The sequence below is a fragment of the Euprymna scolopes genome, chromosome 46 (genome assembly GCF_053919585.1).
Source record: "Euprymna scolopes isolate OS-2025 chromosome 46, ASM5391958v1, whole genome shotgun sequence".
Classification (NCBI taxonomy): domain Eukaryota; kingdom Metazoa; phylum Mollusca; class Cephalopoda; order Sepiida; family Sepiolidae; genus Euprymna; species Euprymna scolopes.
The window spans coordinates 189,164,047-189,181,546 of NC_136527.1; the positions used below are offsets into that span (position 1 = coordinate 189,164,047).

The 17,500-nt window shown below is 32.5% G+C and overlaps 1 long non-coding RNA gene across 1 annotated transcript in view; it reads left to right on the plus strand.

Moving 5' to 3' along the window:
• Positions 1-10,496, plus strand: part of LOC145270764 (uncharacterized) — a 10,936-nt gene extending 440 nt beyond the window's left edge. The window contains exon 2 of the long non-coding RNA XR_013865553.1: positions 8,231-10,496. This is a non-coding gene — a long non-coding RNA (uncharacterized LOC145270764). The remainder of the gene's footprint in view (positions 1-8,230) is intronic.
• Positions 10,497-17,500: the final 7,004 nt, after the last annotated feature.

A 17,500-nucleotide genomic window follows, 5' to 3' on the forward strand; every position in this document is an offset into this window, starting at 1 on the left:
TTCGAAATCTGATGAATTATGAAAAACGGATTAAAAAAAAATACTTCTTTGATTTCATTGTTTTAAGATTTTAAAAAAATATATATATGTATATATTTATTTATACACTTACCTATTATATCGCCGGATAATTCCGTTTGAATCATTATGTTAGGAGCGGCAAAATGAATGCCGATGCTCAAAATGTATAAACATTTTGACCGCTCGCTTTACTTAAAAAATCACCAAAAATCAGGAAATTAACCAATTTTAATGAAATGTTCAGTATTTATCAAATAATTATAGATGAATATAATGAACCAATTATTTTTATTTAAATCTTAGTAGAAATTTATTATTTTGTTTAAACAAAAAACCTTCACTAAATTATAGTTTTCAGTAGTAAATCAATAACGCAAGAATTTTTTTTATATAAATAATTATTGTTTGTATTGCTTTTTTTTAAATATAAATAAAGCATCGTAATTTGTAAAAATAAGCAATAAAACAATAAAAAATAAAATAATTTTTACAGGAACATTACGAAAAAAGCCCTCAAGTCTGTATTAATGAATTCAATATAAATCGAACGAAAATGAATTTCTCGAATTACCGATATTATCATTGAATTAAGCATTGTTCATTTAATATCTTCACACACACTAAAAAAAATATAATAGCAAAAATATTCCTACTTTCTTTAAATTACAGATTTCGCATAATTTTTATATGCAAGATTTTAATAATTTCCTTACTCGCAAGAATGTGAAACTTTCAGCGTCACATCGTTTTTATATAATCACATAATTTTGTTTCATATAATATTGAACAATATTGAAACTTATGATAAAAATTGATACCAACGTTCAGAATTGTAATGTTGGGATGACCGTCTGGAGGAAAAAAAGAAGAAGAAATCTGACCCCCCCCCCACCTCCTTTTACTATCATGACTTCATTTTGAAACAGCGTTTGGATTGGCTGAAATTTAGGCCTTCCGTATAATCATGTTTACAACCTGTTATCGGTTGCGTTTTGCCGAATGACATAATTACTTGATTTTTGAGGGCTAATTAAGCTCTGTTTTGTATAAACAAGGTGTGTTTTTTTATTTAATTCAATAACTTAGGACTTTACTAATTATCTTTGAAATAGAAACAGAAAACTAATATTAATCTTTTAAACGATTTTTACAATGAATTTCTTTAGCTTCAAAATTTAGCTGAATTAGTTTGCTCGCCGTGAAAACATTCTCATAACTTTTTTTCACGTGTACAAATATTTTTTTTCCTTTAGAAAATTAACTTTAGTTTCTAATCTTTCAAATACAATTAACAAGTAGTCGGAAACCTACGAAAAATTATGATAAATCGGCTTTCAAAACTATCCCCCTATTTTTGCCCGCTCATTTTTGCCTGTTATCAACATTATGTTTTATACAATATTTAAGATTTTACAACATTGATCAAATTCTTTTGTAAAGTTTACATAGAATGAGCACATATTTATTGGTCATCACCAATTAGCAGTAATTTTATGTAACAAAAATATTTAAGATTTTACAACATTGATCAAATTCTTTTGTAAAGTTTACATAGAATGAGCACATATTTATTGGTCATCACCAATTAGCAGTAATTTTATGTAAAAAAATATTTAAGATTTTACAAAATTGATCAAATTCTTTTGTAAAGTTTACATAGAATGAGCACATATTTATTGGTCATCACCAATTAGCAGTAATTTTATGTAAAAAAAATATTTAAGATTTTACAACATTGATCAAATTCTTTTGTAAAGTTTACATAGAATGAGCACATATTTATTGGTCATCACCAATTAGCAGTAATTTTATGTAAAAAAAATATTTAAGATTTTACAACATTGATCAAATTCTTTTGTAAAGTTTACATAGAATGAGCACATATTTATTGGTCATCACCAATTAGCAGTAATTTTATGTAAAAAAATATTTAAGATTTTACAACATTGATCAAATTCTTTTGTAAAGTTAACATAGAATGAGCACATATTTATTGGTCATCACCAATTAGCAGTAATTTTATGTAAAAAAATATTTAAGATTTTACAACATTGATCAAATTCTTTTGTAAAGTTTACATAGAATGAGCACATATTTATTGGTCATCACCAATTAGCAGTAATTTTATGTAAAAAAAATATTTAACATTTTACAACATTGATCAAATTCTTTTGTAAAGTTTACATAGAATGAGCACATATTGATCATCACCAATTAGCAGTAATTTTATGTCAAAAAAAAATATTTAAGATTTTACAACATTGATCAAATTCTTTTGTAAAGTTAACATAGAATGAGCACATATTTATTGGTCATCACCAATTAGCAGTAATTTTATGTAAAAAAATATTTAAGATTTTACAACATTGATCAAATTCTTTTGTAAAGTTTACATAGAATGAGCACATATTATTGGTCATCACCAATTAGCAGTAATTTTATGTAAAAAAAATATTTAGGATTTTACAACATTGATCAAATTCTTTTGTAAAGTTTACATAGAATGAGCACATATTTATTGGTCATCACCAATTAGCCGTAATTTTATGTAAAAAAAATATTTAAGATTTTACAACATTGATCAAATTCTTTTGTAAAGTTTACATAGAATGAGCACATATTTATTGGTCATCACCAATTAGCAGTAATTTTATGTAAAAAAAATATTTAAGATTTTACAACATGGATCAAATTCTTTTGTAAAGTTTACATAGAATGAGCACATATTTATTGGTCATCACCAATTAGCAGTAATTTTATGTAAAAAAATATTTAAGATTTTACAACATTGATCAAATTCTTTTGTAAAGTTTACATAGAATGAGCACATATTTATTGGTCATCGCCAATTAGCAGTAATTTTATGTAAAAAAAAATATTTAAGATTTTACAACATTGATCAAATTCTTTTGTAAAGTTTACATAGAATGGGCACATATTTATTGGTCATCACCAATTAGCCGTAATTTTATGTAAAAAAAATATTTAAGATTTTACAACATTGATCAAATTCTTTTGTAAAGTTTACATAGAATGAGCACATATTTATTGGTCATCGCCAATTAGCAGTAATTTTATGTAAAAAAAAATATTTAAGATTTTACAACATTGATCAAGTTCTTTTGTAAAGTTTACATAGAATGGGCACATATTTATTGGTCATCACCAATTAGCCGTAATTTTATGTAAAAAAAATATTTAAGATTTTACAACATTGATCAAATTCTTTTGTAAAGTTTACATAGAATGAGCACATATTTATTGGTCATCGCCAATTAGCAGTAATTGTATGTAAAAAAAAATATTTAAGATTTTACAACATTGATCAAATTCCTTTGTAAAGTTTACATAGAATGGGCACATATTTATTGCTCATCACAAATTAGCCGTAATTTTATGTAAAAAAAATATTTAAGATTTTACAACATTGATCAAATTCTTTTGTAAAGTTTACATAGAATGAGCACATATTTATTGGTCATCGCCAATTAGCAGTAATTTTATGTAAAAAAAAATATTTAAGATTTTACAACATTGATCAAATTCTTTTGTAAAGTTTACATAGAATGAGCACATATTTATTGGTCATCACCAATTAGCAGTAATTTTATGTAAAAAAAATATTTAAGATTTTACAACATTGATCAAATTCTTTTGTAAAGTTTACATAGAATGAGCACATATTTATTGGTCATCACCAATTAGCAGTAATTTTATGTAAAAAAATATTTAAGATTTTACAACATTGATCAAATTCTTTTGTAAAGTTTACATAGAATGAGCACATATTTATTGGTCATCGCCAATTAGCAGTAATTTTATGTAAAAAAAAATATTTAAGATTTTACAACATTGATCAAATTCTTTTGTAAAGTTTACATAGAATGGGCACATATTTATTGGTCATCACCAATTAGCCGTAATTTTATGTAAAAAAAATATTTAAGATTTTACAACATTGATCAAATTCTTTTGTAAAGTTTACATAGAATGAGCACATATTTATTGGTCATCACCAATTAGCCGTAATTTTATGTAACAAAAATATTTAAGATTTTACAACATTGATCAAATTCTTTTGTAAAGTTTACATAGAATGAGCACATATTTATTGGTCATCACCAATTAGCAGTAATTTTATGTAAAAAAATATTTAAGATTTTACAACATTGATCAAATTCTTTTGTGAAGTTTACATAGAATGGGCACATATTTATTGGTCATCGCCAATTAGCAGTAATTTTATGTAAAAAAAAATATTTAAGATTTTACAACATTGATCAAATTCTTTTGTAAAGTTTACATAGAATGAGCACATATTTATTGGTCATCACCAATTAGCCGTAATTTTATGTAAAAAAAATATTTAAGATTTTACAACATTGATCAAATTCTTTTGTAAAGTTTACATAGAATGAGCACATATTTATTGGTCATCACCAATTAGCAGTAATTTTGGGTAAAAAAAATGTTTGTGAGCCTTTACAGTTTGACCCAATGGAATTTACCTAATCTCTACCAAATGCAAAAAATTACTTCATTTTGGCTTTTACGCCTTAAAAATATTTACTAATGGATTTTAAAATTAATAATACATTTTTGTTTAGATTTTTGAATATGAATCACTATTCTATATAATTCAACATAATTTTTTTTAAATTCAATTTCACTTAGTGATCGGAGGTCTTTATCTAATGTTTCTGCCATTCCCTTAGATATGTGCTTATTTGTTTTCCCCTCGTGCCTGTTATAGTGGTGTCATTAGCAAATATACCCATCTAAGAAACGATTCTATCAGGGAGGTCAATTATGAATATCAGGAATAATGCAAGTCCTAGGATAGACTCCTTAGTTACTCCCGCATGTATATCATATTGTTTAGATGTATGACCATCGAGGGCAACTTGGACGTTTCTCTTACTTAAAAAGGATGTAATTGCATTATGTATTCCTCTAGTGATACTACATGATCTGATTGTCCTTAGAAGACCATCGTGACAAACCCTGTCAAAAGACTTAGATATATCGAGGGCTGCCGCTTTTCCCTGAGATTACAGTCAGGATACTTGCTGTAGAACAGGCCTGCCTAAATCCATATTAATTGTTGGTCAGAAGTTTAGCAGCTGTAAGATGATGGACTACTTTCTTACAATTACTTCTAGCTTCTATAAACTTCTGTCTGTTTAAACTCGACTTTTGTCGGTTTAATCTGTGGTACGCATATTGTCTTTGAGCAATGGCAGCTGCACAAGTAGATATGAACCATTGGAGAGAGTGGCGCTTGCCATAGAATTTCCGTGGGGGAACATGTGATTCAATTGCAGTTTTGAACTATTCAGTGTCTCATTTGCACTGTTTAGCAGGAAGAAAAAAGACATTTCCTCATGGGGCATCAATAATGAGATCCCTAATGGCTTCCTAGTCAGCCTTTTTCGAAATAACTCCTGGTTTTTAACAGTGGCTCTTCAGTTTTGCATCAAGAATTTAGGGTTATTTCTATAATTATCACAACGTGATCAGCATTCCAGAGTGGGTTTTGGGGATTTTGTTATACAATCATCGGGACCTGTGGTCAGAAATAGATCTTAAAGTGAGGCTTGTAGATCTTGCTGCTCTTTGAAACATATCGGAAATGTAACCGTTTGTGATAGGGAATGAGATATAGAGAAGCTGGTCTGGGAAACGTGTCAGAAATTTAACCGTCTGAGATAGGGAATGGGATATGGAGAAGCTTTGTGTTGTGCTACCAGCTGCGTCTGTGAAAAGAAATAATCTAAGCCAGTTCCAGTAGTGGACATTGAAGTCACTAACTACATGTACTTGTGCGCTATTATCAAGGGAAAATGCTGTATCTATGTTGTCAGAGACTTTGTATATTAGGGTACAGTCCTGGGTGGAGGGAGAGCAGTAGAGAAAATACAAGTAGCTAATATTGCATGTTAAGTCTAAAACACATACAAGTATGGTAATCTGATTCTAGTTTCGTTTCTCCTGTCAGGAGGAGTGTGTTTTGAATATAGACTCCAAGCCCGTGCATATGTCTGTCTGAGTCCTATGGCAAGACAAGTGGTTGTGCAGAATACCAAGTAGACCCTCAGTTCACTCCTCATCTACTAGGATTGTAGCATCAGTAAAACCTAGCAAAGATGAGTGCAGGGTTTCTTTCCATGCACTACATGGCACTACAATCATCCTGATATTATACAACTGTTGATGGAGCACCCTCTCTAAACGCTACCAAAGTTGTAAACAGCAGCCAGAAACTGTCAATCCGATACCCTCAACCTATCAGAAAAAAACTCAGCCCAACTACACTGGCATATATGACACTCAAGCATCCTCACAAGGTCTAGATGAGGGGGGTGGCATGTGCTAGAAGTGGGGAAAATAGTGTTCATTCGCTTAGTCAATAGACGTTACACAATAAAACATTGTAAACAGGAACAGATATGAATGAATATATGAAAGGAAATAACATAGTTTAATAGACGTTACACAATAAAACATATTGTAAACAGAAACAGATATGAATTAATATATGAAAGGAAATAACATAGTTTAATAGACGTTACACAATAAAACATATTGTAAACAGAAACAGATATGAATGAATATATGAAAGGAAATAATATAGTTTAATAGACGTTACACAATAAAACATATTGTAAACAGGAGCAGATATGAATGAATATATGAAAGGAAATAACATAGTTTAATAGACGTTACACAATAAAACATATTGTAAACAGGAGCAGATATGAATGAATATATGAAAGGAAATAACATAGTTTAATAGACGTTACACAATAAAACATATTGTAAACAGGAGCAGATAGGAATGAATATATGAAAGGAAATAACATAGTTTAATAGACGTTACACAATAAAACATTGTAAACAGGAGCAGATAGGAATGAATATATGAAAGGAAATAACATAGTTTAATAGACGTTACACAATAAAACATATTGTAAACAGAAACAGATATGAATGAATATATGAAATTAAATAACATAGTTTAATAGACGTTACACAATAAAACATATTGTAAACAGAAGCAGATATGAACAAATATATGAAAGGATATGACATAGTTTAATAGACGTTACACAATAAAACATATTGTAAAAAAAACAGATATGAATGAATACATAAAAGGAAATAACATAGTTTAATAGACGTTACACAATAAAACATATTGTAAACAGAAACATAGGTCTAACATAAATTTGTAAAACTCCAAACATGAAATAATTACTCCAAAAATATCTCAATTTTATAATTGTCTTAAACTTGTTTAAAAGATTTTTACTGGTCTTTAAAAATAACTTTTAACATATCTTTAAAACTTAAATACAATATCCTTAACATTGGTGTCATAAATTTAATTCAAGCATATTTCAACATTTTCTTAAGACAATATATGTTAAAGGCATACAATTTTTAGTGGCATAACATCAATTTAATGGCTGAAGAAAGCGTTCTTTAAAATAGCAAAGATGATAATGACAATATGGGTCATGAGTGTTTGTTGAATATTGAGAGTGTGGATGAAACCGTCTTGCAGTATAAATGCAACGTCTCTGGCAACACCTGTTTACAAAGCACACACAAAATAGTAGCACATACAAAATTGTTAGGTAGGTTTATCGAATCCAATGCACACTACAAAGTGTATTATTATGTGAAGTGGAATAGTCTTTATACAACGAGTGTTAATGCAAACAAAAAACTGAGTTGTCGAAACTGTTTCTATCAGATTAAGGTTGATGAGTCAGACATGTTTTCAATCGAATAATATTAATAATAATAAACAAACATAATATAAATATTTCAATGCAATATAAACATATGTTTCTCTTTCACGGCGATTTAAATCATAAAAAACGCAATATTTTCAACAAAACCATATTTTCAGAAATACATGTAATGATTTGCCTTATATATTGTGAGTTCAATCCAATAATATTTACAACAATAAACAGATGATATATTAAAGTTATAAGAATAATCCAATAATGTTAATAACAATAAACAGACAAATACTAATATGAACATATAAAATTCATAAGCAAAGCCCAATAATATAAATAATATTAAATTAATCAGTTCAGGGTGAGTTCAAGCACATAATATTAACAATAAACAGACATTATAGTAATATTTAAATGTAAATACTAAAAACATTCAATTTCATTTGATTTTGCAGATGTTCCTGATTGGACGCTATTATTCAATTCAAGAAAAGTATGTGGCTTGAAAAAGACAATATTTTCTACAATTCCGGAAACTATAGAAAAACTAAGAATTTTGTAGAAATGCTAAATCGTTTGACGTAGCAATTTTCAAAGATCGCTTAGTTGTAATAGATAAAACTGTGGGTAAATTTGTTCGCATCTGCTCGGCCACTTTATCTTCAGCTTGAACAAATGAGAAAATTGAAATAAAAAAGATATAACCAAATGTGTGGAGAATATGTATGAAAAATCATTAAGACATATGATGAGGCACACAGTGGGAAATGTATCAGATTAGTTAAACATATAATTCACACTTGAGAAATTCCAGATTCTTGTGAAGTGGGACGATATTCTTATTTTAATCAATAAACGTTAATGACAAAAATTAAAATCTCCATGATGGAAAATCAACATTGTTGTAAACTGTGTGATTATTCTTGTTCTAGAAAATCAACGTTAATGAAACATATGAGAACTCACACTGGGGAAAAGCCACATACTTGTGAAGTGTGTGGATATGCTTGTTCTCACAAATCAAAGTTAATAATACATGTAAGGACTCACACAGGTGAAAAGCCATATTCTTGTGAAATATGTGGATATTCAAGTGCTCAAAAATCAGTATTAGTCACACATATGAGAACTCACACAGGTGAAAAGCCATATTCTTGTGAAATATGTGGTTATTCAAGTGCTCAAAAATCAGTATTAGTCACACATATGAGAACTCACACAGGTGAAAAGCCATATTCTTGTGAAATATGTAGATATTCAAGTGCTAAAAAATCAGTATTAATCAGACATATGAGAACTCACGCAGGTGAAAAGCCATATTCTTGTGAAATATGTGGATATTCAAGTGTTCTAAAATCAGGATTAGTCACACATATGAGAATTCACACTGGTGAAAAGCCACATACTTGTAAAGTATGCAAATATTCTTTTTCTAACAAATCTCTTTTAGTAAGACATATGAAAACTCACTCTGGGGAAAGGTCACATACTTGTGAAGTGTGTGGATATTCTTGTTTAAAAAAATCAAGGTTAGTAATACATGTAAGAACTCACACTGGGGAAAAGCCACATTCCTGTGAAGTGTGTAAATATTCTTGTTCTGACAAAACATCTTTAATGAGACATATGAGAACTCACACAGGTGAAAATCTATATTCTTGTGAAATATGTGGATATAGAAGTTATCAAAAATCAGACTTAGTCTTACATATGAGAACTCACACTGGGGAAAAGCCATATTCTTGTGAAATATGTGGATATTCTTGTTCGCAAAAAGCAAGGTTAGCCACACATATGAGAACTCACACCGGTGAAAAGCCACATTCTTGTGAAGTATGTAATTTTTCTTGTTCTGACAAATCAAATTTAATTAGACACATGAGAACTCACTCAGAAAACACAGAAGAACAAGTTTAAGAAAAATGAAAAAAAAGGGGAAAAACACAACAATTGCTGGTTCTGTCACACAGAAGTAGAGAGTGTGAATCACCTAACATAAAACTTGAGTATTCAATGTAGTTTTGCGTCTTAAAAACATGTACCAGAAAGAACAGTGTGAAATAATAATACATCATCCACTATTACTACGAAATTCCTACATGTCCAGAAAACAGGGATATTAAGCCGAACATATTGATGTGAGAGAAGAGGGAGTAAATAGAAATTCAAGTCGAAAAAGCGTCTCTAATGATATTGACCTTAACAAGTACATAGCAAGCATACCAAGTGAAGCAAGTGCAAGTGAAATACAAACGATTGCACTGAAAGGGACGGCTAGCATCCTGAAAAGATCTCTTGGTTGGACACACTAAAATAGGGGTAAATGTCAGACATCTGGTTGGATGTCCCATCCCCTAGAAGAAAAAGTTTAAGAAAAATGAAAAAAAAGAGAAAAACCACATACTTGTTAAGTGTGTGGATATTCTTGTTCTGACAAATAACGTTACTTAATCATACGAGAACTCACACTGGGAAAAAGCCACACAATTGTGACATGTGTCGATTTTCTTTTTCTCGAAAAAATCAATTTTAGTGAAACATAAGAACTCACTGGGGAAAAGACACCTTGTTGTCAAGTGTGTAATTATTCTAGTTCTGGCTTTTATACAGATAGAGTGATAAATATTAAGTGTCATTTTTTCTCATCAAAAATGTTTTCATCTATTTTTACAAAACATAACAAAATCATTAAAAATTGTAAAAATAAAGATTAATATTCAACACTGGATTTTAATTTTATTTCGACCATTACCGCTTTTTAAAATATTTAATTAATCTTTTCTAATTTCATCTGAAGAAATTTTTCCTTGTTATATAATATATTTATAACAATTTTTGTTGCAAATTTATATATTTTTTTCAGTGGAGAATAAGTTTTCAAATGTTTTCTGCCTGATGACCTTATTTTGCGTGTGTGTGCAACCGTGCATTGTTTTGTGTCTGATTGTTCGAGATACACACAAAACACGTTGAGCGCTTTAACAATTCACTATAATAACCCGCCACGATTGCTGGAACTAAAAGGAAAAAAGTTGATAATGCAGCTGTGAGTCGATGGTGAAAGCTCTCTACCATCCCGTTAGCAGAAGGATGATAGGCGATGGTTGCTATGTGATTAATTTTGAAAGATTGGCAAAGGTCTTGGAAAGATTGTGATGTAAACTGGGAACATCTCTCTGTGATACCAGTGGTGAGTACACCAAAATTAGAGGTCTATTTCTCTACAAATGCGCGGGCTACGACGTCTGTTGAAATGTCATACAAAGAAATTATTACTGACCAACATGTAAAACAGTCTACCATGGTGACTATTTAGCGATGACCATCAGAAGATCGCAGTGGTCCAACAATGTCCAGGTGATCATGGGAGAAACGTACGTCAGGTACATAGAAGCTGTCTGGGGTAGAGTCTATATGACGATGAACTTTTGTAGTTTTGCATCAGTGGCTTGTTGTCGGTGAAAATTGTGAACTGTCTCCTTTCCAACATAAAACAAAAATACTTTACTGCTAAATACATGGCGATTTGTTCTGGACCGAAAATGCTCTATTTTCGATGAATAGTGCCCAGCTTAACAGAAAAGAAAGACAGCGGTCCTGTTTGACCATTTACCACCTGGTTGAGTACGGCACCAACAGCTACATCAGAAGCATCCGTAGAAAAAAAGAGCTTACCTGTCGGGTCGGGATCAAGGTAAAATGTCTTTGTGAAATTCACCACATCATTTTTTGGATGCGTGGAAAGATGTGAGATTTCATCTGAGAGTCAGTCTCTGAGTTTGGACAGGTGATGTGAACAGTTGGCTATGAACTGGCGGTAGTAGTTCACAACTGGAATGTAATAACAAAGCTGAAACGATGAAGTGGGTACGGGAAAATTCTGGATTGCTTGCACTTTTGAAGAACTGCCACTGAATTTGCAACATTGATTTTTAATCAAAAGGATTGTAAACATTGGGAGACTCTGTGTTCTACTTGTGTGGAGCTTGCGATCAGGATGTCGGCGATGCATGTATAGACTAAGGGTAGTTCATGAAGGACTTCATATGTGAATCTTTAAAAGGTAGATGTATGAAAACATTTTTGTGAAAAGAAAATGTTAAACTATTTTTTAGATATGTGATTGTTTTTTATTTATGATTCTTTTTGTGATTGTACTTTTTTATATTGTGAGTGTTTTTTTATATTTGTGATTGCTTGCATAATGTTATTCGTGTTTTTCTGTGCGCACGTGGGCTAAAAAATTCAACAAGCAAAAGACAGGTAAAAGGTTACAACACGTGGTGATGGTGTTGAATCTTGGTGTATTTATTTATTTGTCAGAGAAGAATACAAAGTTATTTGGTGTGAAAATGCTTCCCTTTTGTTTAGTTTGATACTCGGTATAAGGAATGAAAAAGTGTTTATGGCAAAGTTTTGTAAATTGAGGTCGAATTGTTGCGAGGCCACATGAAGCATATTCACAACTTTGTAATAAGGAAAACCATTATACCAGATTATATATATATATATATATATATATATATGTATATATATATATATGAGCAAACAGTTCAGGAAATATGTTAAAAAACACTTTGAAATGAGGTAACAACATATTTAATCTGAAAAGGAACACTAGATAAATGGATAGTCCTTAATCCGCGGAGTTTCGAAGAAATACTCTCCTTCTCATCAGAGGGTGGGAATTAGCAAAATGCAGGATCGGATTTTTCATGCAGAAGTATTTGATGAAACAACAAACGAAAACGAAATAAGTTAAGCAGAGGGAATATGGTAAAGAAAAAGGTGATTACACATTAATGGATAGTCTGGTGGAAGATAAAAAATCCAGTGACGGTTGAATCCAAATGTAAAACTTCAAGGAAAAAAAATATTAATAAAAGAAAAATAAGATGTGCTTTTCACTCTACTTCCGAGACATAACTATAAATAAAAAAAATCTGGGAAGAGAAAGGAGAGAAAATAAACGATAAAGTTAAATATAAAATATAAAATAAAGGGAAACAAAAGTCAACTTGACCCAGACAGGAAATGTTAAAGGCGCGAAAATATATATAGGGCAAAATAATATAAGTCAACTGAAATGTACAGGTCACTTATAAAAAAAGGTGTCAGCAAGAATTGTTAAACGACATTAAAAGGAAAATAAAAATAAATAAATAAATATATAATAAATAAATAGAAAATAAATAAATAAATATAAAATGAAATATAATAAAAATAAAATATAATATATAATATATAATATAAAATAAAGCAAACTAAGAATAAAATTAAAAAAATGAAAATAAAAATTATTTAAGGGGAGAAGATGGCCGTATCTGCAATTTCAGGAAAAAAAATAAATAAAAAAATAAGTAAATTCATATAGTAAAATTTAAGTAAATATACATACAAGATATGAAAGTGTGCGCATATTGCTATATTAGATAGATAGGAAAGTTTAAAGAATAAAACAGAAAATGCAGATAAAAAATAAATAAATAAATAAAACAGAAAATGCAGATAAAAAACCGGCCATGCAAAGAAGAGATAAAGAATTAAAATAAAGGAATATATATATATATATATATATATATATATATATATATATATATGTATGTATGTATGTATGTATATATATATATGTATATATATATGTATATATATGTATATATATATATATATGTATATATATATGTATATATATATGTATATATATATGTATATATATATGTATATATATATATATATGTATATATATATGTATATATATATGTATATATATATGTATATATATATGTATATATATATGTATATATATATATATATATATGTGTATATGTATGTATATATATATGTATATATATATATGTATATATATATGTATATGTATATATATATATATATATATATATATATATATATATATATATATATATATATATATATATATATATATATATATGAACAAATGATTAATAAAACATGTTAAAAGACATCTTGAAAAAGATCATTTTGGACCATTTGGAATTTACCCATTGGATTGGAAATTTTTAATTCGACCGTTTTGGATTTTACTATTCTTGGATATTTTACCCTTCACCGGACTATCCATTCATGTGAAATCTTTTTATCATTGATGAATACGATACAATAATCCGTGACTGATGAAATTACGAGAGGTTTGCACGCCAGACCTGTGACTGCTAAATAATTTGGGTAGTGCTAACGCGTCATTGCTGTGATTGATATAATATTTTCGCTAATAATGACGTCACAATGATGCAATACACATAATCTATAAATAGAAATGACGTAATACTCAAACTGATTATATAACGAACATGCCGCCGGTGCGAGGCTAGAAAAAGGCTAAGCGGTCGGAGTGGACAGTACCTTACCACAGATTCTTAGGTTCAGGAACTGACCTAGTGTACAAAAAATACCTACCTCCACTTAATAAGTTAGACTGGGCAGCAAAAAGACACCACTTTAACTACGGCAAAGGTAGGACAAAGGAAGCGGATGAACAATTCTACTCGGATTCTGCTGGAACAGGTGTGCTGGGAACTTTATCACGAGGGGCACTCCGAGCCAACCATTACCTTGGACTCGACGACTACTTCGATCCCCCACCTAAACGAATTAAGCTTGATCCTACTGTCGTTACTAGCTGCCAAGTAGGTATGGAAATCGATCAGGACACAAGTACGCAGGGGGCGGAAAGCGGATGTGGCGCATGGGGAGGCAATGAGCAGAGAGGAGATCTGCCAACCATCACGGATAACAATGTAAGAAGGGTCGTACTACAAAGAAGTTTCAAAAACCAGGTAAAAACAACGAACATGAACGAGTGCAGTGCGTTATTCCAGGTATACGACACCGATCCTAAAGAGGGTATACATGGGGCGGCGAGATTCGCCTGGTCACAACCAGTAGCAAAGGATTACATGGTGCCGTACTTCCTAACGACATGGGTTACTCCGCCAAAGTGGGAGGCAATCATGAGTAACGCGACAGCATACAGAGTGGTGAGTCAAGGATTCAAAATCTCGAAATTTACCTGCGGTGAATGGTTAACGAAAAACGAGGAGGTATTCGTACCTAACCCAGAACCCTACTTCGACATATACGTGGATAGGGGATCGTACATAGGATACGGTAACTTGGAAGGGTTGTCAAAGGTACCAAACAAAGGTTTCTCAGAGATTCAACCAATGGTAGGTGCGGAACTACCACATTACACATACAATTACATGGCACCGATAGAGTTAATAAACGCAATACCTAACACAGGTAACTTCCTGACCTTCACGATGGAAGGAGCTACGACCAGCGGCTCGACACAGAGAGAGGAGCAAGCCAAATTTAACGAACTGATCAACTCTGAGGTGATCAGCGGCAAACAAGTTCGGCCGTACACGTGGATATACAGGTGGGAGACACCGACAGAATTTGCACTTACACTTGGGACAACAGAAACGAAACCTTACAAGGACGTGATCAGCCTGAAAGCAGAGAACCAGTTACACAACTACTTTAGCAGAGTGCTCGACCAACGTGCGTACATAATCGTTTATCACATAGCGGGACCCAGCACGCTGAAGCACTGCTCAGATATTGATCACTTTCATATGATCACTTGGCATCCACACCACCCAACATGCGAACATTCGTACGTGCAGATGAAAAAACTGCAAGCAGAAAGAAGAATCAACCCATACCAAATGTCCTGCCAAAAGGTGTATAACCCTTATGGGTTATGTAGCTATCTTGCAGTCGACCCGGATAAACGAACAGTGATCGCAGCAGGCCACCTGGAAACAGCGGGGCAACTAGCCTTCTACAAACAGATAAGCAACAAACCACTGCAGAAGACGGAGGAGACTACTATTGACTCGAGCATCACCGGCAAGTCTACACTGCGAGGTCAAAAGTACAAATTCATATTAGACATCATGCGCCGGTGCAACACACAGACATGGCAAAGGTTATGCTATTCTGCAAACAATCAACAAACAAAATACTTCGGGAGACATGGGACCATATCTTCACGAATACGCAAAATATCCAGCCGATCATGCAGGCCGCGGCGAGCGACCTACAGATCCAAACGAAGGTCACTCCAATATTCGAACAAATACGCCAGAAGAAAGACTTATTTACCTTGGATAGCAACAGATACTGGTCGATATAAAAATCGCTAAATATCTATGACGCGTGGGCAGAATTCCACAATTTCGATCCGGTGGAGTTCGGCAGAAACCTGTTTGAGGTGTATCATATGATACGCGCGAAAAAGAACGGATTTCACATCACAGGCCCCAGCAACTCCGGCAAATCATATGTCCTGCCTGCGCTCCGTCCGAAACGGACTAATGAACTGCGGAAGGATGCGTTGTCAGGCTTCTGACAACTTCACCTTCGGTTCGTGTGTTGACAAGACGCTCATATACACGGACGAAATGTGGTTCACACCACAGAATGTGGAGGAGGTCAAGTGCATATTGGAGGGAACAACAACAGCCGTCAACGTGAAGCACCAGGCAGAACGCTACCTAGAACATACGCCCAGCTTATCCACTTCAAATGACGACCCATGGCGACACGTTCCGCAGGAAAGAACGGCCATGAACAACAGAATGTTCATCTACGAGACGAAAAGGGCCATGCCACAACTGAAGGGATGGGGCGTACGGGAACTTAATCCCACAATGTGGCTTACCGTCTGGCGCCAACACGTGATGGACTACACAAACCAGAGTTACCAATTTCAGGAGGAGGAGGAGGAGGTCCAGGAACCAGCAATGTCAACACGATTTACGGTGCAAGCAGTCGAAAGTCTATCGCCGAACAAACAGGCAAGCTACTGCAAGGCGCGAAAACAACTATTCAAGGACTTTACAGCGACACAGACCGACGACAGCAATGCAATCCCGGAGGACTCTGACGTTAAAGACTGGATGGCCAACGAATGTGAAATTGATCCGACATTGCCGACCCAATGCTGCCGAACACACTGGTGCAAGGCGCACCTCTGCCCACGTAGAACACCACAGCAGAGTCCAAGCGGTCCAGCATTAATCGAGGATGACGAGGAAAGTGACACGCCGTTATCTGGAATAATTACCATAAGCGACTCCGAAACAGAGGAGCCAAACGACGACGAAGGCTTCGTCAGGCCTGTAAAAAAAAAACATAAATTACTACATCGAAATCCAAACACGACAAATACACGGTAAAGGGCAGACAACCCAACTCTTCCTCGAGTGTGAGGAGACGCTCAGCGACTCTGACTAAAAACTTTCTCGTCGATGTCACTGAATCAATGATTTGCATGTACTTGTATATTTTTTTCACACCACTGACAATGATGTTATAATTAAATAGATATATAAACTAAACTGAAATCGTTATATTATTATTGAATCTTGGAATGATATGGTATTAATTGCATGGTATTTATAACTGGTTGTCAGCGAATCAGCGTCAGTGACGAGAGAAAAGTTTAAAACTAGGTCAACAAACTGGGTCACGGTCACAGGTAAGTAGGTCCACCGAAATATATATATAATCAATGGCGATGATATTAGGCCGTGGCACTTACCGCATCAGGGCTCGGACCCATGCAATGAAATTCTATTCTATTTAAAATATACCAGCGAAAAAAAAAAACAGATGACGTGACCCCCATCATTACCGTTAATGATGGGGGTCACGTCATCTGTTTTTTTTTTTCG